The following is a 21,909-nucleotide window of genomic DNA, read 5'->3' on the forward strand; positions in this document are numbered from 1 at the left end:
GGATGGAAAGGACATTTCAGAGTCTGAATTGAAAGAATTAGGAGTTAAAAGAATATGGGATAAGACAGAGATAGAAAACTCAAAGCTAAATTTTTTGAAATTGTGTAAGTAGGAAAATTGTAGTTCCATTAACAGAATTGAGAAAGTGAGAAAAGGAAGACAATGCTTTTAATTTTGTCTTGCCATAACTTTGAAGTCCTAGTCCTCTAGGTTGACTCCAATGCTCACCTTTATTTTAATGCTTGTTCTACAATCCTCTACCAGCAGCCTCTCCCTTCAGACTCCAGAGGCATCTGGTAATTCGTAATCTTCCAACTGGCAAAAAGTCACTTTATATCTGTATGGGCCTTAGCAATTGGATCCAACCCTTCTTCCTCAAATAAACCTTTGTTACTTTACTCTGTAGACTATGTTAATGATCCACACAGAAAAAGAATCTCACAAGAAATTTCTCATTTTCCTTTGGTTATATGCTAACTTTGAGGTGTTTGTGGTAAGTTTTGATGAAGACATTCCTTCAGACAAGAATGTAAGTCCAGAATATAGAAGAGAGAGAAAAACTGAAGACTGAAATGTGAGTCACTTGCCATCAAACTGAATAAGGATTCTAAGGGAAAGAATATGAAAAGAGAAGAATATTAATTGCAGGTACTGGAAAAATTTTATGTGGTGGGAAAGATCATTTGAAAAATTGGTGGGGTTAGAGGGAGGAGATGCACATTTAAAAGTTATTGAGATCTTAAATGTTATCACCACAAGAAAGAAATGATAATTATATGCTGTGATAGAAGTGTTAGTTTATGTTGTGGTAAACATATTGCAATATATTAGTTTATCAAAGCGACATGTTAAACATCTTAAATTTACACAATGTTATATGTCAATAAAAATTTTTGATTTTTTTCTTTTTAAAAAATTGATTCTAGAGAGAGGAGAAGGGAGGGAGAAATAGAGGGAGGGTAACATTGATGTAAGAGAGAAACATTGATTGGTTGCCCCTTGCATGTGCCCTGGCTGGGGTTGGAACACACAACCCAGGCATGTGGCCTGACCAAGCATCAAATCAGCGACCTTTTGGTTTGCAGGGTAAAGCCCAACCAACTGAGTCACATTGGCCAGGGTAAAATTTTTTTAAATTGAAAAAAAACCAAACAAACTAAAGATGACAGGAAAAAAAAAGCTATCAAGGAAATACCTTAAGAAGAAAATTTTTTGTTTACTAAATCATCTTAATGGGCCACGTTATAAGGAAAAATAGAACTCAGTGCATGGTGAAGGTAGCCTAGAGATGGTTTAAAGACAAATGAACATGAAGACTCATGAGGTTTCAAGGAACAGTCTGGAGGAAAAGTGTGTGGAAGTCCAGGAATTGGGAAAAATTGGAAGATAGGAAAAAACAGGAGGGGATCAAGTGGATATTGGAGTAGGAATGGGGCAGGAGCTAGGATCCCAAAGGAGATGGTCAGTGAAAAGTTCCTGACTCTGGGTATGGCTGTGGACACTTAAGAACCCAGGTGATTTTAATCAGATCTCTTGGATTTTAGGATACCATGGATAATGTGATATACTGTGATTTTAATAAGAACTTGTCAGAAGAAAGTATGACAATACATTAAATGTACAGATTGTAAGATATAACAAAATTCTAGAAAAATTAATATGGGAAAATATGTTTTAGAACAGCAGAAATACTGATTTTAATTTTAAACCTTTTTCTTTGATGTGCTGTGATATAGCACATCCTCTTAGCTCATGTTCTCACTGAAACGTCAATAGACGTATGATCATAGCTATAGTGTGACTAGGTCTTATGAGATTAGTATTTTGGGGAAATTAGTATGTTGAGGTCATTCCATGTTGAGTCAGTACAGAGTAAAGCTGAGGAAACACAAAAGATGACATTTGAGAATTCAACAGAGTCAAGAAATCTGAGGAAGTGACTCAGGGTGATAGAAGCTCCTTTATAATTCGTGAAGGTATTAGGGATAAGGTAGGAGATACTGGTTTTCATCATGTGCAGGATAGGGATCCTTCCCATTTTATTTCACATAATGTGTTAAAAACAAATGTGGCATTGGAAGGAGGTTGGTGATTATTTTAGGGACTTCCAGCTTGTACACCTATGGATCACAACACATTTAGAAGAAAAAAAGAAGAAATGGAGGTGAGAAAAGTACTCATCAAAGAGGTGGAAGAAATTATTTTCAGATTATTTCAGATTATTTTCAGCACTTGGATGATTTATATCTGGACTGGTTAAGATGTGATTGAATCTGTTGACCTTTAAAAGTCACTTCAGTCCTATAATACTTGTCTTTTTTTTTTTTTTTTTTTTTTTTTTGTAAGGGGTATACTTAAAAAACAGTCTACTTTCAACTCAGGAGAATATTAACCTTGTGCTTTTTGGGGATGAAATGGATGTGCGTCTCCTTTACCTTCTATATAAACCTGACTAGATCACAAGTCTCAAACTGACCAAAGTGTTTGGAAGTTGGAAGACAAGTTCAACATGCACATGTGTGTATTGTCTCTTAAGACTATTAGTTTTCTTTGAAACTGTACACCTAGGGTAAACTATGAATGAACATTATAGATTTACTCCCAACTAATTATAGGAGAATAATTAGTGCCTCATGAGCAGGCTTCTCCCTCTTTCCTAATTCTCTTTCTGTTATGCAGCAAAAAGGGCATTAGGATACACAGCTGTTGGAGCTTGAAAAAGAGCTCCATATCACACAATAAAATGAGATTTTAGTTTTAATATAGCAGAACAGAATATATAGTATAAATAATTCCTTGGTTCAGAATTATAGACTCTTAATATGCAGTTATTATGATATAAAGTTGCTTATTTAGTTGAAAATTGTTGAATAATTGTACATAAAATAGTATGCAACTAAATCAAGAAATATCAGTTAAAGTAAACTGTCAAGGTTATCAACTTATTGTTTAAATTGTCTATGAAATTCAGATTACTATTGCTACTTCAATTGCAATAGAATAAAATAAGTGTTTAATTTCAATTCAATGCCAAAAAATAAAATTATTTTATTTTATTTTATTAGTAAAATAATCCTTTTGAAAGTTGTATAGATTTTCACACCATTGCAGATTAAATCTTTAACTTCATGTTAAAGTATAAAGAACATCAGATAGTTACCAAAGATATCATGTTTTTATCATTACCCCCAATTCTAATTAGTTTAAATATATATTTAAATATATGTATTTAAGGATTTTATTTATTTAGTTTTAAAGAGAGGAAGGGAGGGAGAAAGTGAGGGGGAGAAACATAAATGTGTGATTGCCTCTCATGTGCCCCCTGCTGGGGACTTGGCCTGCAACCTGGGTATGTGCCCTAGACTGGGAATCGAACCTGTGATCCTTTGGTTTCCAGGCCGGCACTCCATCTATTGATCCACACCAGCCAGGGCTAATTAGTTAATATTTGTAAATGTTAAGAGGTTTTAAGTACTTATTACAGAAAAAAAGTATTGCTATAATAATAAGAATCTTTAGGTGTTTGCTTTGTAGATGTGGTTTACAGATTTAAGATGTTCTGGGATTTATATTTGACCTAATGTGTATTCATAACTATTTTAGTTGTAGCAACATGGCTTTCATTTTGCATAACTAATAAGGGTAACTGATGAGTCAGACTAATGATATTACTTTTGCTTCTCTAGCATCTTTCATGTGCAGCTTACTAAATACTTTATAACATTAATTAAGCATCACAACACACCTTGGAAGAAAGTAAGTGTTATTATCCTTTTATGGGGAAACAGATATAGAGGGCTTAGTTAAGGCAAATATTAAATATATAGAACTAGGTTTTTCTATAGGTTAATGTGCCAATAACGCTTCTTCCTGGGTACACAGAGAGAAGCATAGGTGTAATTACTACAAAATAACCAAAGTTTATGGGGGAATGTGAGTTTCAGGAGGCCCAGAGCCCTTTTGAAGTATGCTGGAGATTAGGTATTAAACTGAAGTTCCTGGTTAGAAGTGTGTATCAACCAGTACTCAAACTTATCTTTTTCCTGATGAAGTGGAAAATCAGGTCAGGATTACTGCAATGCACTTGAACTTAACTCAAATAGAATCATATGATCTGGGTGTTTTAGCACAGCCCCAATTTCCAGGAAGCTGATTTGCTCCTCCCATAACTGGATTTATACTGTTCTTATAGTGTGACCTAATTTTTAGTTTAGAATAGAATCACTGTAACTATCATGGCTAGTTTAAAGTTTTGTTTGTTTCTACATCCCAAAGTGAAGTGAGTATTGAGGAATTATCAAGAAATTTAGGTGATTCAGGTAGCCAGGATATCAGTTGTAAATTTTATTCAATTGTTAGTAACACAGGTAGGAATTCAACAAAATGGCATTTTATTTTATTTTTCTTTCATACATGAAGGCCGAAGAGAGATCTCTTAGGGAGATGTGGTGCTCCAAGGACTCAGGCTTCCTCTCTTTTTTCTCCACCATCCATACCATGTGGTTTGCACCCCCAAGGTTATCTCGTGGTCTAAGATGGTTGTTAGGGATCCAGACATCACATACGTGTTCCAAGCAGGAAGCAGGGAGGACAAAAATGCACACTCTGGGTGTCTGTCTTCAACCATCCCTAACTATAAGGAGAGGTTCGTAAATTTATTCATTTACCTGGATACACCATTACGTGCTATGAAACTAGTTTTAGTATTAAGAAACAAGAAAATAGATGTTAGATAGGTGATTAGCAGTCTTGGCTATAGCAAGACACTGAAATTAGAGCAAAAACAAAGTCCTCTTTTGACAGTGAATTACATGGTTTGGCCTTTTGTGTTGCTGATATGACTGAACAACTGATACATTTCCACTGCATTTTGGGCTGGAGGTACCGCCTGTGGGTGTGTAATGTGTGGCGCTGTCAAGAAGAGAACTGAACCAACAAGTGCATCAGCAAAATTGTTTGGAAGTGTTCGTGTTGCATTCCTCCCCACCCTGCCTTTGGTCACGAACTTAAGTCTAGGCTCCTGGTGTGCTCACAACTCAGTTGCTGCTGGTCGTTAGGCAGGGCCAGGACAGTGTAAATCTTGTTTTTGGTGTTTGATTACCATAATCTGCAATACAGACCCCTTTTCCTTTTGTGCACCTTCCTACAGTAATCTCTCTCTGAGTATGTGTGCCTCTCTGTGTGTTATCCTGAGGCCTCCTTCCTGGGCCCTCCCCAGACACTATTGGGAAGAATTTGAAAGGATAAGTAGTAGCTAACTTGTTTCAAAGGAATATTTCCCTTAAAATTCTAACTGCAAAAGGATGTGGACATCCAGCAGTGATTTAAATTATACGATATAGTATTAACAACTATGGTATAATCACCGTGTTATAAATGAGACTTTCAGAACTTACTCGTCTCATGATTGAAAGTTTGTACCCTTTCTCCAACTTCTCATTTTCTCTACCTCCCCCAGACCTTGACAACCAATATCCTACTCTTTGTTTCTATGAGTTGACTTTTTCTTTTTTTTTTCTTTTAGATTTCACAAATAAGTGGTATCATGCTATCTGGCTTCTTTCTCCACATGCTCACCAACACTTGTTATCTCTTGTCTTTTTCATGACAGCCATTTTAACATATGTAAAGTGGTATCTCATTGTGTTTTGATTTTTATTTCCCTGACGATTAGTGATGTTCAGCACCTTTCCATGTATCTGTTGGCCATCTGTATGTCTTCTTTCGAAGATGTTTATTCAGTCCCTCTGCCCATTTTTAAATCAGCTATTTTTTGGTACTGGGTTGTGTGAATTCTCTGTATATTTCAAACATTAACTCCTATCAGATATGACTTGCAAATATTTTCTTCCATTCCAAAGGTTGCCTTTTTATTCTGTTGATGGTTTCTTTTGCTGTGCAGAGGCTTTTTAGTTTGATGTAGTCCTACTTGTTTAGTTTTACTTTTGCTGCGCTTGCATTTGGTTTCAAATCCAGTAAATCATTGCCAAGATCATGCCCAGGAGCTCACCCCCTCTGGGTTTCCCGTTCATATAGCAGTTTTACAGAAAGCCTTAAATTTAAGTCTTCAACTGATTTTGGGATGATTTTTGTGTTTGGTTTAAAATAGTGCTCAAGTTTCATTCTTTTGTATGTGGATGTCCAGTCTTCCCAACACCATTTTATTTCAATTATAGTTTATATTCAATATTACTTTGTATTAGTTTCAGGTGTACAGCATAGTGGTTAGATAATTATATATTTTATGAAGTGATCCCCCTAATATCTCAAGTACTCACCCAGCACCATACATAGTTATTACAATATTATTGACTATATTCCCTGTGCTGTACTTACCTCACCATGATTATTTTGTGACTACCAATTTGTACTTCTTAATTCCTTTATTTTTTTTTACCAAGCCCCCACAACCCTCTCCCCTCTGGCAACTATCAGTTCTCTGTATCTATGAGTAAATTTCCATTTTGTTCATTTGTTTATTTTGTTTTTTAGATTCCACATATGAGTGAAGTCATATGGTATTCTTCTGTGCTGTCTGACTTATTTTACTTAGCATAATACTCTCTAGGTCCATCCATGCTGTTGCAACTGATAAAATTTCATTCTTTTTATGGCTGAGTAATATTTCATTCATTGTATATATGTACCACTATTTGTTAATATTTTTCTTTTGTTTCCTTGCCCTGAGAAGATATGTCTGAAAAATATTGCTAAGAGAAATTACTGCCTATGTTTTCATTTAAGAGTTTTATGGTTTTGAGTCTTACATTTAAGTCGTTAATTCATTTTGAATTTACTCTCTTGTACAGTGTAAGGGGGTGGTCATTTCATATTTTTGCATGTATTTGTCCAATTTTCCCAACACCATTTTTTGAGTAGACTGTCTTTACCTCATTGTATGTTCTTGCCTCCTTTGTCAATTATTAATTGACCATATAGGTGTGGGTATATTTCTGTGCTCTGTATTCTGTTCCATTGATCTATGTGTCTGTTTTATGCTAGTTCCAATGCTGTTTTGATTACTATGGTCTTGTATCATAGATTGATATCAGGTAGTGTGATACCTCTGAATTTGTTCTTCCTTATCAAGATTGCTGTGGATACTTGAGGCCTTTTCTGGTTCCATATACATTTTTGGGTTATTCTAGTTCTGTGAAAAATGTCACTGGTGTTGCTACAGGAATTGCATTGAATCTATAGATTACTCCAGGTAGTATGGACATTTTAATGATGTTAATTCTTTCTATCCATGAGCATGGTATTTGCTTCCATTTATTTCTGTTTTCTTCACTTTCATCAATGTCTTATAATTTTCTGAGTACAGTTGTTTTTTTTGTTTGTTTTTTTACCTCTGTGGTTATATTTATTCCTAGGTTTTTTTTTTTTTTTTAGACAATTGTAAATGGGATTTTTTTTTAGTTTCCTTTTCTGATAATTCATTATTGGTATATAAAAATGCAACCAATTTCAGATTTTTTAAAATCCTGCTACTTTACTGAATTCCTTTATAGCTTCCAGTACTTTTTTTGGTGGTATCTTTAGTGTCTTCTATATATAGTATCACATCATCTCCAAATAATGACAGTTTTACTTCTTTCTAATTTGGAAGCTTCTTATTTCTTCTCCTTGCCTGATTATTATGGGTAGGACTTCCAATACTATATACTGAATAAGAGTAGTGAAAGCAGACATTCTTGTCTTGTTCCTGAACTTAAGGGAAACATTTAAAGTTCTTCCCCATTAAGTGTGATATTAGCTGTGAACTTGAACTTTATTATGTTGAGGTATGTTCCCTCTATTCCCATGTTGCTAAGAGTTTTTATCATAAATGCGTGCTGGATTTTATCAAATGCTTTTTCTGTGTTTATTGATATGATCATATAATTTTTTATGCTTCATTTTGTTTATGTGGTGTATTGTGTTAATTGATTTGTGGACATTGTATTAACTTTGCATCCCAGAAATAAATCCTACTAGATCATGGTGTATGGTCTTTCTGATGTATTGCTGAATTTGGTTTGCTAATATTTTGTTGATTATCAGGGATATTGGCCTTTAATTTTCTTTTTTTGTAGTGTTTTTATCTGGTTTTGGGAATAGGATAATACTGGACTTATAAAATGAGGTTGGGAGTCTTCCTACCTCTTGAAATTTTTGGAATAGTTTGAGTAAGAAAGGTGTTAGTTCTTCTTAGAATGTTTGGTAAAGTTCACCTGTGAAGCCATCTGGTCTAGGGCTTTTGTTTGTTGGGAGTTTTTTGATTACTACTTCAGTTCTACTAGGTGTAGTCTGTCTATTCAGATTCTTTGATTCTTCCTGATTTAGTTTTGGAAGATTGTATGTTTCTAGGAATGTATTCATTTCATCCAGGTTGTCCAATCTATTGGCATATAGTTGTTCATAATATTTTCTTACAATCCTTTGTATTTCTTTGGTGTCAGCTGTAATTCTCCTCTTTCATTTTGGATTTAATTTACGTGGGTTCTTTCTCTTTTTGGTGTCTTGATGAATCTGGTTAAACATTGATCAATTTTGTTTATCTTTTCAAAGAACCAGGTCTTAGTTTCATTGATCTTTTGTATTTGTGGTTTTAGACTCTATTTTGTTTATCTCCACTCTGGTCTCTATTACTTCCTTCCTTCTACTCACTTTGAACTTTGTTTTTAGTTCTTTTTATAAGTATATGGTTAGACTGTTTGAGATTTTTCTTGTCTCTTGGGGTAGGCCTTCAGTGCTATGAATTTTCCTCTTAAAACTACTTTCAATGTGTCCCATCAATTTTGGGTTGTTGTATTTCCATTTGTCTTGAGGTACCTTGTGATTTCTTTTTTTGATCTCATCATTAACTCATTCATTGTTTAGTAATGTGTTATTTATCCTTGGTGTGTGTCTTTCAGGTTTTTTTTGGAAATGATTTCTTGTTTCATGCCATTGTGTTGGAAATGATGCTTGATATGATTTCAGTCTTAAATTTATTGAGACTTTTGGGTTAAGGTCACTAATTTTTATTTCATGACAGCAGTCAAAGTAGAGAACATAACCTCTTCTGGCAGACAGATCTCAGAGAGAAAGGAAAGGAAACCTATCAGTTTCTTCTCCCTAACACACCAATCAGATATCAGTTTTTCATCTTCCAGGTAGAAGGGAGGGATGGCCCAGGAAGCCATTTGTGAAAAACCATTCACTTCGAATCCATAAAGGAAAAGAGCTTTTTCCTATCAAGTCTGCCCCTACATTTGCATAGTCACAGGGGGGCCAGGGCGGGGTGCTCTAACCTAGGGCCAGAGGAATGGTGTGCAGAGCTGCTTGTTAGTATCATTGCTCACTTCCGCAGTCAGTGATGTTTGGTAGATTGAAACTGGCCATACTTGTGCCACGGGAATTATCGAGCTGCAAATCATGGCCTTTCTTTCCTCTCCTCAGGTAGAGCTGATTGTAAAAAAATTATCAGCACACCACTTGGTCCTGGACTAGGGTTTTATTTCCCCTGTGTTAATGGTTGATATTTTCCCCTGTGCCCATCATCCAGTGGAGCTGTTCATGATCAGTGATAAAAGGCCCATTTGTCATTGCCATGAAGAAAATCCAGTGTCTGCACCTCTGCACGCCTCTTACGGAGACACTGCGTGGGGCCTGCTGCCCCTAGCTTGGCAGCTGCAGTGCAGTCTGTGCCGAGTCCTCTAATCTGGAGAGCTGAGGAGCCTAAGGATGGCCTTTCATTTGGTATTAAACCTGGCCATTAAGTGCAGGCCTTAGTCCCTTGCCAAGCCTCAGATGGAAAACAGTGTCACTTAGCTGCTTTAAGAACCTTACATTTAACACAAATGGAAACAGGCCTATTCACAAGGAAACCGAAATTCTTGGCAATAGTATTGTCAGTGGAGTTGCAAAGTACCTGAGTTATAGAATTTAGAAGCTCTGGATTTGAGTCTTATTTGTGAAGATTACCGCTGTGGAACTTTGCAAAAATTATTTCTCCGTTTGGAGCATTGGCTTTTTTTAAAGTAGGAAGAATATTTTCCAATTACAAAGTTTTGAGGATAAATGAAATAGCATGTGGATTTCATTTGCTATTTTTAAGATTCATAACATTCTCTTAAATGAATCTTAAAAAACTATGTTAATGTAAAGTGTAAACATTGTAAGAAGAGTCCCTATTTTGTGGCAAAAGGAGAGCTAAGTTAGTTCTGACATTTAAGCTGCTTATTTGTAGGACAGGAAACAGAGCTAGATTATCCCCAAGGCCGATGAAGTGTGTGTGAAGCTCTCTAGAAAAGGAGTATTGAATTATTTTTTGGAGGAAAAGAATTTGGTATGTCTCTTCTCAGTAAATTAATAGTCATTGAAAAGTAGAAATTTGTTAAATTTATTTATGCTTATGTTTCATTTTAATGTTTTAAAATTATAACTTGAAAGGGAGTTGAAGTATTGCACTCTTAAAGAGTGTTTAGAATCTCTAAAAAGAAAGAAACTCATTAATTCAGTCACCATAAAATAATTTTTACTTGGGTTTTTTTACCTTTCAATGTGCTAAAAGGGTTGGGGAGGAGAGAGCTTTCATAAGTACATTTTGTGTTATATATTTTATTTATTTTTATTAAAAAACAAAAAATATGTTTATTGATATCAGAGAGGGAGGAAGGGAGAGAGTAATATCAATGTGAGAAAAAAATATTGATTCAAGAGAGAAACATGGATTGGTTGTCTCCCTTATGAGCCCCAACATGGGATCAAACCCACAACTCAGGCATATGCCCTGACTGGGAATCGAACCCCCAACATTCTGGCGCATGGGCCATGCTCCAACCAACAGAAAGCCACCCAGCTATGGCTTATGTCATAAACTTTACAAAGAACACACAAGGGTTGTATTTTTCTTCCACGTTTTAGGCAAATCTCAGATAAAAATTACTTCTGTATAATTTTTTGGTAAAATACAAAATTAACAATTTTTAATATTGATTTTTGACATGTTAAAAAATACTTAAAGTTAAATCAGGTTTGAGGCGTTTTTTTAACTTGGATTTTTCAGATGTATCTTAGTCTCCCTCTAGTGGTTCCTTAGGCAAACTGAACCAAAACCTAGGACAAAGTTCATTTCTCTGAATCAAAAATAAGTTTTTCTTTTTTAAAGGGGTGGAAGCATGTAAATAATCTAGCATTTCTTAAGATACTCATGCTAATTTGCATTCTCCCCTGTATTTTGGTTTATTTTATTGTTCCTATCATTTGTTTTTTTGTTGTTGTTATTACTTGAGCTTATTTTATGTTTATTCTTATTATTTTTATTTTTTTAAAAGATTTTTTAAATTTACTTCTAGAAAGAATGGAAGGGAGAAAGCGAGGGAGAGAAACATCAATGTGGCAGTATATCAGTCAGTCGCCTCTCACATGCTCCCAGGGGGCATACCGCTAACTGGGGACCTGGTCAGAAACCCAGCATGTGCCCTGACTGGGAATTTTGGTTTGCAGGCCAGCGCAGGACCTTTTAGCTCGCAGGTCAGTGCTCAATCCACTGAGCTACAACAGCCAGGGCCTTCTGTGTGTTTTTTTGGTGACAGTGGGTGTGTGTGTGTATGTGTGTTTCTTTGCCAGCTGTATGTCCAGTTATAAATTTCAAGTTTTTGATGCTTTATGCAATATCTTGTGGTACAAATTCTAAAAAAACTAATTTATTGATAACTTTTTGGCCCAAACTTATATTACTTATGGCGTTTAAATTTCCTTTTGTAGAAATTAATACATTGCAAAAAACAAAACCAAATTAAACTTAAATCTGATCAAACCTTTAGATCCAACTATCAATTTACATGGAATCCAGAGGACAGAAGAACTTGTTAGAATGCTCTGAGGAGATATAATCAGTCAAACTCAGACTGAGTAATTCTACAAGACATCAAAGCACAATTCATCAACAAATAAATTGCAAGAGGAAAAAGGAGAGCAATGAAAGTGAAGCTTAAAAATCAAAAGACACTTAAAAGACAGCAGTTATTTACTGTATCTGCCATTATTTGGATACTGATTAAAATAAGCATAGCGAAAAAACCTATTTGTAAGATTTATGAGACAATTAGTTGATGATGTAATGTTTTATATTATTAAATAATTATTTTTAGATGTAATAATGGTATTTTAGTTATATTTAAAGACAAGTTAAATCTTCTTTTAAGAATCCACATTAAAATATTTATAAGAGAAATAACAATCTGTGGAAGGGGGCAGGAAGATGGAGGCATGTGGGTAGGACAAGCATGGCTGTGGGTTCGTGCGTGTTGGTGCGAGGGGAATGCCTGGGAATTCATTGCACTATTTTATCTACTTTTGAATAAATGTAAAACTCTCCATAAAAAATATTTAAAACATCGATAAATTGGTTACAGTCGTTTAGTCATTAAACACCATTATTTTATAGATTACTAAAACAATGCTCTTTACCCTCCTCAACTCAAGCCAAGTTCCTTTTAGACTTCATTTTGTATCGCAGGTACAGCCTATGGTTGTAAAAGCAGCCCTGAGAAGTCTGACTCAGTCCAAATTGAACCTTGATATGTTGAACCTCTAGGAAATTGGGATAGTTTTATTTGGACCTTAATTTTCGTCTAAATCAAAGGGGATATTAGACTAAAGGTCAAGTTTTTTAGGGAAGAGACTGTGGAGTGAGTTTAAATTACCTAGTTCTTTCAGATAGAATCAAAATCCATTTAAGATAAGTGAGCAAACATTTCAGAGTTATCAATGCCTGAAATGTGTCAGGCATTTTAAAATTAGAGTAGTTAGAGGTTGGAGAAGTAGCAAAGACTAAGACACTGACTGGCCCTGATGTTCGCTTTCTACCTACCTTCACGATATAAGACTTCTCATATAGATACCCCCTCCCTAATTGTCTTCTCTTCTCACCCACCTGACCCTAACCCAGCCCATGTGAAAAGTCACTCCCCTACTTATTCCAAGGAGGCTGAGGGTTACTTTCCTACCCAGTGTCTCCCTGGAGTCTTGCTCTGAACACACAGTCCGAGCAGACCCAGGATGCCGCCATCCCGCCTGCCCTTCCTCGTTGCCCCTTCCGCTGTCCCGCTCCTTCTCCCTATCCACATAAACGCAGGATGGGCCTCCCTGCCCCCTGATGTCCGTGGGAAATAAACCATGACCCTTGGCAGATTTTAAGCAAAATTATGTCCCTTTGCAAACCCAAAATAAGCCCAGACCACTTCTCACATTCTTATTTCATCATTCATTGAACAAATGGTTATTAAGTGCCTATAGTATATGCTAGGCTCAGGGGTAGGCAGTGATGATGGAAAGGTAAGCCAAACAAACAAACAAACAAACAAAAAACCAAAAGCAAAATGAAACAAAATACAAGACCGCGGTCCTTGCCTTCATTGAGTTCACAGACTAATTACTGATTCACGATAAGACTGTAATTTGTAACACATCTTTACTGAGGGTAAGGAGAGCAAAACACAGCAAATAAGTGACAACTTCTACACCAGCCCAGGCTGCCCTGCCTTGGTCTCTCTTGGCCCCTTTCCACTGGCCTAGAGGCAGCTTGTTTTTCACCCCTGCAATTGTTTCGACTGCTACCCTACTTCAACTCCAGGACAGACTAACTTCAAGGATGCAGAGAGAGAGTATTTTTCTAACAAACTTATTTAAGTCTACTTCCTCAAATCCTCATTTCTTGCTGGGATTAACTTCTTCCCAGGAAACTTAGAAAAAATAGAACTTCAAGATAGCTAGAATGGTCAAAACATTATAAGTTAGGCTAAAAGAAAAGAAAGTGGAGGTAATTTCAACATTTTATAAGGAAGAATTATCTAACCACTTTTGCTGTCTAAAACGAAAGAAGTCACTCTGTGAAGTTGTCCTTGAAATATGTAAGCAAGCAGGATATCTATTTGCAAAAGATGTGAAAACTTCTAGGAAAATTTTCAGTGGATAAGAATTAAACTGTGATGGTCAAAACTGCTATTTAATTGCTAACATTTGATTCTTTGAACAACGAAAATGGGAACGTTGAAGGCATTGTAACACCTGGAAAAGAGAGGCATATATGGTCAAATTGGTTTTCCTCTGATCCTAAAATCATGTGATATACCTTCAGCTTACAGGCAAAATAGGTGTTGACAAAAGTCTAAGCATCGGGATAGTTGTATGTGTCAGTAGACGGGGCACTAGTCCTAGGCTGTGGGAGCAGGGGTGAAATCATTTTCTATGGGTTCTACATTCTCAGAAGAGACTTGAGTGGATTCTTCACTAAGACCAGTTTTCCTTGCAGCTCTGAACGTGCCGGTATGCAGTGGAAGGCCCAGAGACAGCTGGGGTGGTTCAAGTCACCCCTTGGACTCTTCTCAAGGAGACAATGGTGGCTATGTTGCCAGTCATAGGGTTTGGCACACCAGTGTTGATGTACTGTCACCACTTAAGTCTGGATTTTTCTGAAATACCCGCCCCCCAACAACAACCACTGTATTAGATTATTCGAACTAATAATTGTAAAATCTTAGTGGCTTATAACAACAAGATGTATTTCTTACTTTATACTACATGCCCACCATGGATTGGCTGAAGTTCTGCTTAATCTCCTTCCTCTGAAATTCATGTTGATGGAATAGCCACCATCCAAAACGTTGTCAGTAACCGTGGTTGAAGGAAAGAGAGAATATGAAAACTGTTTACTGGCTTTTAAAATTTTTTCTTGAAATAAGGTGTTGGGCCTCTGGATTGTGATTAAGATGGGAATTTGATCATATTAAGTCTGGGATCAAGGAATGACTGGATCCAGCTTCTCACTAGCAATCTTTACAAGATCCTGAAAAAAAAAATACATGAATAAAATAATACGAAGATAGCCCTGGCCAGGTGGCTCCACTGGTTGGAGCATCATCTCCGTATGTCAAAGTTACAGGTTTGATCCCCAGGCAGTGCACATATAAGAATCAACCAATAAATGCATAAATAAGTGGAACGACAAATCAGATCGACCTCTCTCTCTCTTTCTCTTCCCCCTCCCTTCTTTTCTCTCTAAAATCAATGAGGATATCCTCAAGTGAGGATTTAAAAAAATGAATTAGTAAGAAAATATAGTATGTTTTCACTGGTGTGTGTGTGTCTCCCAGAGAATTCCAATGAGGTAGATAGGACCTCACCAGGAATTCCTTTGCATATGATATGCTAGCCTGAGCACCTCAAGATTAAAAGAGGTTAAATATCTACTCTGTCTACTTCTATTCCATAGCATGGACTGAATCCTACTCCTATTACTCCATATATGCTAACATTAGGCCAAAGAGAGCAAAAGATAGAGGGGGAGGAACTAGAGAGTGTTTTATCTCAAAACCTAGCAGAGAGCTGGAACAGGCTGCGTGCTCAATACCAAGCCACATGGAGAAACAAGCCAGAGAATGCCGAGAGGGAAACAGAAAGCGGGAGCCTTGCCAGTGGAGAGCATGCGCGGGGTGGGCGCGGGGTGGGCGCGGGGTGGGCACGGGTGGTGGGGGGGATGGGGGGGTTGGCCCGGCTGTCTCTGGAAGGTCAGGCTCAAGGCCGCACCTTAACTTGTCTTGGTATTGAAGGAAGAGAGATACGAGGGACTACAAACATATACATGCTCCTTTTTTTAACAATTGTAAAATCTCCAGCCAAGCAGGGCAGCCTATAAAACTATATTTTCATAAACCATAGATAGCAGCCATTTATCAGTAGACGCTTAGTCCTGAAGAGAAAGTAATGAGGAAATAGGGCCTTCTAACCTTGGGCTCCCTTCAGGTTTGGAGAAAAGAGGAGAGTGAGCAGGGCTTTGATATATTCTTTCCCCTTAGGTGTTATTATTTAGCAAAAATGACCCTAAATTGATGCGTGTAGGGTACAAGTATGTAGGGTAAGCATGTTGGGTATCAGTTAATAGTCTATTTTTATTCTGCAGTAGGAAGGTATGTCACTTAAATGCTTGGACTTTAAAAAGCTCTTTGTAGGTTGTTTCCTTATACTCTTAATCTAATTTTTTTTCAAGCACGTACAAATTTTTTTTTTTTTTTTCTTAACAGCAGATGAGAAGTGATCTATTTTTTATCTTACACCTAGAGCGGACCTGGGGCCTGTGACTAGGTGTGACTGTCCTCTCCGGCTTCTAATTTGGGTTCCTAACATCTTCCCTTCCAGCAAGGATTCTTAACAACAAAAAGAAAATAATATAATCTCAATGAGTAGGTTATTTTATTTTACTTTTTACAGACAGGGTTTTGTTAATGGGAAGCACCTCTGTTTTTTTCTTAACAATAGAGACATTTGATTAGACATCCAGTTGTGAAATTGATGAAACTGTTTCATGAAGTCATGGTATGTGAGCTCATTTCTGAGGGCAAGAGAAGTAAGCATACTGTCTGCAGATTTGGGCTGCAGTTGTTAGAGTAGTTGGAGAGGGGCATGCAAACAATTTTGGAAGTAGGTCTTTTTTTTCTTTAGGTTTTTAAAAAACCTAAATCTTTAATCTTTATTTATTTTTCCTATTACCATTTAGTCCCCTTATACCCTACCCTCCCCAGCAATCACCACACCGTTGTCCGCGTCCATGAGTCCTTTTCCCTAGAAGATGGGTCTTGAGAAGGAGTGATGAGGTTTAGGATCATGTAACACCAGCAGGCAGTTTATCATGTTGGGGGAGCAGAGCTATAGGGAAGCATCTTACATTAACCGGAGCTGTAGCCAATGCTTTCCCTTACCCCATTCTTCCCTAAATAAACTCCTGATTCCCAGACATTCTTTGTGGGCAGAACACTACCCTCACCCCCTTGCTAGATGAAAGCATCCCTCTATCCTGGTGAACTCTGCTGTGTGGTGGTGGTTGTGCAGAGTTTAGGCTTTGGAGCCAGACTTCATGAACTCAGATTTTGGCACCACCTTGGCCGTTTATTTAATTTTAGTAGGTCTCAGTTTTTCTGTTTGGAAATGGAGTGTAAGTTTTTTCTTCCTTCCTTGATAAGAGTTAAATGAAATAATTAATGTAAAGCGTTTAACAAAATGCTAGGAACATTGTAGGTGCTCATTTCAAGTATGGGCTCTTTATCGATCTAAAATTACTATGGAAGATGTATTAAATTTCCTGAAGTTACATGATTTTTAAGTAACTTGGACACACTGCAGGATCATATGTTTTGCTTTTTGGTTCAGGAAATATACTTACAATTCCTATTATTTCTAAAATGAAGGTACCTAAAAGCTGCAGTTAAAAAAAAGTCATCTCTGAGGGGTGTCATAGCTCTTTCATTTTTTTTTATTTTATTGTTCAAATACACTTGTATCCATTTTCCTGCCACCACTTTCCCCTGCCCCACCCACCCCACCCCTCACCCTCAATCCTTCCCCACTTTGGCTTTGTCCATGGGTCCTTTATACACGTTCCTTGATTTGACCCTTCTCCTTCTTTTCCCGTTACCCTCTTCTCTCCTCTCTTCTTGTTACTGTCCATTTCTTTTTTCTTTCAATGTTGCTGGTTGTATTTTCCTTGCTTTTTTGTTTTGTTGATTACGTCCCAATTTTAGGTGAGATCATATGGTATTTGTCTTTCACACCCTGGCTTATTTCACTTAGCATAATGCTCTCCAGTTCCATCCATGCTGTCGTGAAGGGTAGTAGCTCTTTCTTTCTTTCTGCTGTATAGTATTCCATTGTGTAAATGTACCATAGTTTTTTGATCCACTCATTTACTGATGGGCATTTAGGTTGCTCCCAATACTTGGCTATTGTAAATTGTGCTGCTATGAACATTGAGGTGCATAGGTTCTTTTGAATTGGCGTTTTGGGATTCTTAGGGTATAATCCCAGCAGTGAATTGCTGGGTCAAAAGGCAGTTATATTTTTAGCTCTTTGAGGAAAGTCCATACTTTTTTTCCACAGTGGCTGCACCAGTCTGCATTCCCACCAACAGTGGACTAAGGTTCTTTTTTCTCCACAACTTTGCCAGCACTTGTTGTTTGTAGATTTATTTATGATGGCCATTCTGACTGGTGTGAAGTCATATCTCATTGTGGTTTTAATTTACATTTCTCTGATGACTAGTGATGATGAGCATCCTTTCATATGTCTCTGGTCTCTGTTTATGTCCTCCTTGGAGAAATGTCTGTTCACGTCCTTTGCCCACTTTTTAATTGGATTGTTTGTCTTCCTGGAGTGGAGTCATGTGAGTTCTTTATATATTTTGGAGATCAGACCCCTGTCTGATGTATCATTAGCAAATATATTTTCCCATATGGTTGGTTCCCTTTTCATTTTACTGTTGTTTTCTTTGGCCATACAGAAACTTCTTATTTTGATGAAGGTCTATTTGTTTATTCTTCCCTTATCGTCCCTTGCTCTAGGGGACATATCAGTGAAAATATTGCTGTGTGGGATATCTGAGAGTTTCCTGACTGTGTTCTCCTCTAGGACTTTTATGGTGTCTCAACTTGTATTTAAGCCTTTTATGCATCTTGAGTTTATTTTTGTGTATGGTGTAAGTTGGTGGTTGAATTTCAATTTTTTGCAGGTAGCTGTCCAGCTCTCCCAACATCATTTGTTGAAGAGGCTATTTTTACTCCATTTTATGTTTCTGCCCTCTTTGTCGAATATTAATTGACCATAGAGATATGGGTTTACTTCTGGGCTCTCTATTCTGTTACACTGATCTATGTGTCTGTTCTAAGGCCAGTACCAGACGTTTTGATTACAGTGGCCTTGTAAATGGCCTCTATTTCATTTAGTTTTCTTTCTGGGGATTCCTCCTTTTCCTTTGATTGGGGGGTGTTTCTTTGTCTTCCCATTATTTGTGACACTCTTTTTTTTTTCCTTCTTCTGCCTCTTAAGTTGATCTGTCTTGATTTCCTGACATTATGGTGTGAACTTCTATGGTAGGAGACTGCTGTTTTTCTTTTGGACCTGCTTCTGATGATGTCAGCTGTTGACCTCGTCTGACCTTAGGCAGTCTGTTTGACACTTACAATCACGGATTTAAAGAAGCCACAGTCATCCAGACAGGTAGGAAGAATGAAGATCCGATGAGATGCAGCTAGGCATGGGAGACATGGAGTAGTGTGGAGAGTAGTGGAGATGGGAAGGAGGTCCCACATCAATGTGTGGTTGTTACCGAGCAAAATGGACCCATGGGGAGGGTTCCCAGATGCTATTACCGAAACAACGGCACCTCCTTCCCTGGGGTCCCTTGGCTGTGCATCCTTTGCCCGCCGCCCTTGGAATTATGGCTCTGAATGGCAGAGTTTGGTGAAAAGGAAAGGAACTATTTATTCAAAAGTTTTACAGGTTTGATTAATGGCTAAATGTCACCCTTAAACCTCAAAATCCCTTCAAAACAATCACCAGCACACACACCGTCCTGCCTTCCCCACTTTGCCAAGTCAGGCCTGTCAGGGGTACAGTCCTTCAGAAGAAAAAGAACAGAGTCTGGGGCTTGGCTAGGCAGGTCTCCTGAGGGTCTCAGCACCATCTACTGCATCGCCGCGATCTCCAGCTCTTAACCCATAACCATGTGGCACCTTCTCAAGGCCCACTAGCAAGAGTCCTTTCTCCCCTCTTTCTTCCTGCGTGGTCTTCACACTGTTCCCCAGAGTCTGTGTCCCTTTGTCTCTCCTGCAGGCCCCTGTCTCTCCTCTTTCTCTCCCAGTTACATTCTGTATTAAGTCTTTTTTTAACCTTTGGGATTAGCTTTCGTGATAGGCAAAATAACCCTTTTTGCAAATGAGGATGAAGCTACCCTGTTATTGATATGCAAAATGACTCTCAATGGTCCTGCTCAAGGCTCCCATCCCCATGGCGGCCAGCCTTGGGGTAGAGAGAATATATTTTTCTTGGAAACCCCAATCTCTGGATCCCATTACAAATACCCTTTGTGGGGGGCCCTGGCTGTGCCCCATTACATGGTGGATACAAAATGGGAAAGATATCTTGAGAGTGAGGGATCCCAGCCTCACACCAGACCATCTGGCCCAGGGTCCCATCATCAGGAAGATAAATACCCATAACTTCTGGCTGTAAAAGCCAGTGGGTGTTGGGTGGTGGAAGAAACTGCGTCCTCTTAAAGTGCCCGCAATGGACTTACGATTCATCTAGACCGATCCCCTCTGGGATTCAGCACCAGGACAACAGCTGGAAGGTCACAGGTGGCGTATGCTGAGAAAGTGAAGTGCAAGTGGGAAGACAGCTTCCTCCCAGGCAAAACTCCAGAGGCCAGGCAGTGGCATTGTCCCCTCTCTGAACCCTCCCCCACACAGAGCTGCAGAGCAGTAACAAAGGTTTCCCACCCTGGCTATTAACTAAAGTTCTGCCTAATACAGCTCAACAGGTACACTAAGACAGGGAGTCAAAGCAGCTCTATCTAATACACAGAAACAAATACAGGGAGGCTGACAAATTGAGGAGACAAAGAAATATTGCCCAAATGAAAGAACAGAAATATACTCCAGAAAAAGAACTAAAAGAAATGGAGATAAGCAACCTATCAAATGCACAGTTAAAAATGCTGGTTATCAGGATACTCCAGGAACTCATTGGGTACTTCAACACCATAAAAAAGACCCAGGCAGAAATAAAGGTTGCATTAAGTGAAATAAAGAAAATCTACAGAGGAGGAGATGAAGCCAAAAATCAAATCAATGATTTGGAACACAGGGAAATAAAAAGCTTTCAATCAGAACAGCAGGAAGAAAAAAGAATTTAAAAAAATGAGGGTAGGCTTAGGAACTTCTGGGATATCTTTAAATGTACCAATATCTGAATCATAGGGGTACTAGAAGGAGAAGGGAAAAAATAAGAAATTGAAAACTTATTTGAAAAAATAGTGAAGGAAAACTTCCCTAATTTGGTGAAGGAAATAGACATACAAGCCCAGAAAGCACAAAAAATCCCAAGCAAGATATACCCAAAGCAGACCACACCAAGACACATCATAATTAAAATGCCAACAATTATTAAAAGCAGCAAGAGAAAAACAGGCAATTGCCTACAAAGGAGTCCCCATAAGACTGTCATCTGATTTCTCAAAAGAAACTTGGCAAGCTTGAAGGGACTGGCAAGAAGTATTCAAAGTGATGAAAAGCAAAGACCTACAACCTAAACTACCCTAGAACTTATATGCATGAACCATGGACATGAACTAATGGGAGAATTGCTGGAGGGAAAGCGAGTACCAGGTGAAGGGTGGCAAAGGGGGAAAATTGGGACAACTGTAATAGTGTAATCAACAAAACATTTTTTAAAAAAAGAAGTAGTAATCATAAAATATGTTGAAATCACAAGTGTTTTTCTTTTTTAGAGGGTGTCAAAAACAGCCAGATTTTAATGGTTGACATGCATTGACCTTAGATGTTACCTTAAAGCAGCAGGATTAAATTTTTCTAAAAGAGGAAGTAAGTGAACTCCTGTGAAGGTTTATTTAATTGCCAAGATTCCACTCAGACTAGAATGAGTATATAGAGATTTTTATATATCACAAGTTTCTCAGGTGACTCATAGCTAGAAAGTGCAGTCAGATTTATATGGCTGAGTGTTAAAATTGGAAAGAGATCAGGAAATATCTCTCTCTTCCTCCATTCAAGCCTAGTTTTTTCTTCTCCTTCAAGCCCATGACCAAAACACAGCCAAGCCTCCCAACTCCAGCAAATTTATTAAGTCATTTGCATTTCTGTGTCCCAGTTACAAATCCCCATTAGAGAGAATCTAAACTGGTTGGTTCTGATAGCCATCCATCCTTTGCCTACTAGCCGAGATCAGGGTGGCACAGGGATTTACAATACTCATAACTTCGGTAACCCAGCCACTGTTTGGAAATGGGATATTCCAGAGAAGTGAGGTGATTTGAAGTAATTTGTTATCCCCCAGAGACAGGAGCGACTAACAGCGTGTTTCGAAGAAGTTTTT

The sequence above is a fragment of the Pteronotus mesoamericanus genome, unplaced genomic scaffold (assembly GCF_021234165.1).
Source record: "Pteronotus mesoamericanus isolate MK-2021 breed Mesoamerican mustached bat unplaced genomic scaffold, CSHL_Meso_final scaffold_232, whole genome shotgun sequence".
In the NCBI taxonomy this organism is placed as follows: Eukaryota; Metazoa; Chordata; class Mammalia; order Chiroptera; family Mormoopidae; genus Pteronotus; species Pteronotus mesoamericanus.